Source organism: Mangifera indica, chromosome 18 (genome assembly GCF_011075055.1).
Source record: "Mangifera indica cultivar Alphonso chromosome 18, CATAS_Mindica_2.1, whole genome shotgun sequence".
Taxonomy (NCBI): domain Eukaryota; kingdom Viridiplantae; phylum Streptophyta; class Magnoliopsida; order Sapindales; family Anacardiaceae; genus Mangifera; species Mangifera indica.
In genome coordinates, this window is record NC_058154.1 from 6,068,775 (window position 1) to 6,070,933 (window position 2,159).

The window sequence follows — 2,159 nt, forward strand, 5'->3', positions numbered from 1 at the left end:
TAATATATATATTACTTAAAAAATATCTGAACTAGGGCCCAGTCTTGACCATTTTATATAGAGATAAAACCCAGGGTGTGAGAGCCCGGTCCCTCCAATTGTGTGGACCAGACCCCATTTGCCCATGCGTAGACGAATTATATGTAAGTATCAATTAATCATTGTTGTTTATATGTCACTGGTCTTTTTCTCTTACGGGAATGTGTTCTTGGAAACCGGTAAGTGGATCAGAATGATATCTTCTCCAGATCCAGTTGCATATAAGGTTTCGGTAAACAAAATCAGAAGATCGGAAGAACAGATGATAGGAGAGATCACTTGCAATCAGGCGATATGGCGCCTACTGGCGCATCCTTCGACGTGTTTGCTCAATGGAGCTCTTAATCAACAAGAGAATCAACGAAACTACTCACATTCGGCCAAAGTGCATAGACAACATGTTACAGTCTATCGAGGATGACGTTGCCACAGCACAAGAGAAGGGAGAATCAGGAGAGCTAAATTTGGTTCGTTACCTCTTCGTCATGGCATTCAACATAATAGGCAACCTTACGTTGTCCCAGGATCTTCTGAACTCACACTCCACAGAAGGGGAGGAGTTCTTCGCTGCCATGAGCAAGGTCATGGAGTGGGCTGGAGCGCCAAATCTGGCAGACCTTTTGCCATTCCTGCAAAGACTGGATCCTCAGGGGATCAAAAAGGGCATGGACCGCGACATGGGACGGGCCATGAAGATAATTGCTGGGTTGGTGAAAGAGAGGACAGTCGAGGATAAGAAAATGACCAAAGAAAAGAGGATAAATGACTTCCTGGACGCAGTGTTAAGAGTATGAAAGTGCTGGAAAAGAAGGACCTGACAAAATCTCAAATCAGAATGTGATCATAATCATACTGGTAAACATTACGTTGATTATAATAGTTCATGAACTGAATGTATTTAAATTCGCTGTTAACTATATTAAGTATTTTGCAGGAAAAGTTTTTTGCGGGATCAGAGACTACAAGCAGCACGCTCGAATGGGCTATGACAGAGCTACTCCGCAACCCTGAATCAATGAGAAAGATCAAGGAGGAGCTTGATCGGATTGTGGGGGCCAAAAACAGGAAGGTTGAAGAGACAGATATAAATGAACTTCTTTACTTAAAGGCTGTGGTGAAGGGGACACTAGGGTCACATCCGCCAATTCCATTGCTGCTTCCAAGAAATTCAATGCAAGAGACTGAATTCAGTAGAAATCATATACCAAAAGATACTCAAATTTTCTTGAATGCATGGGCCATAGGAAGAGATCCGGAACCCTTGTGTTGTAAGCCTGAAAGGTTTCTGAGATCAAATATTGATTGCAAGGGACAAAATTATGAATTAATTCCATTTGGATCTGGGTGTAGAATTTGCGTTGGGATGTCATTAGCTGATCGAATACTTCATCTAACTATTGCTTCTTTAATTCACACTTTTGAGTGGGAGCTGGGCAGCAATATTACACCGCAGACTCTTGACATGAGTGAGAGGATGGGGATAACTGTTCGGAAGCGTATTCCCTTGAAGGTAGTACCGAAGGTGTCATTTGAAAACGATTGCTATCGCAAATAAATTCGACTTTTTATAGTGAACAAAGATGTGTTTGTAATTTGATTGAAATTATGTTTCTTAATGTTATCATTTGACCGCTTTCAGATTTTGTATTTATTATGAAACCTGTTTAATAATGAATATCTTTGTCCTATAACTTTACCTGCATCCTTTGATACCAGTCAGTTAGCTCGAAACTAGAGTTAAATTTGAAGCCAATTTATTTGAATTTAAAATAAGTTTAGTTTAAACGAATGCAAACACAAGTTTGAGACAACAAATACGAATTTGAATTCAAACTGGGAAGTAAAATCAAAATAATGAACATCTTTGTCTTAATTTTATAATTTTTAGCTTTATCTTTACCTGCACATACATTCCCAAGACTTCGGTTTTCCCCACTAAATATTTAAATTCAATAATCAGAATTATTAAAGGAAGGTGCCAAAAACATAAGTTTTCACAGTGTCAAAAAATGACAAAGTTCTATATTTTCTTAGGTCAGGCTAATAATTTCAAATACATTTAAGGATAAGAAAAATGAAAATACAAAACTACATCTATTTTTTTGTAATGACTATTAAAA

General features: G+C 38.1%; 1 pseudogene; it reads left to right on the forward strand.

The window, feature by feature from the left end:
• Positions 1 to 200: 200 nt before the first annotated feature.
• Positions 201 to 1,647, forward strand: LOC123202291 (annotated as a pseudogene).
• Positions 1,648 to 2,159: the final 512 nt, after the last annotated feature.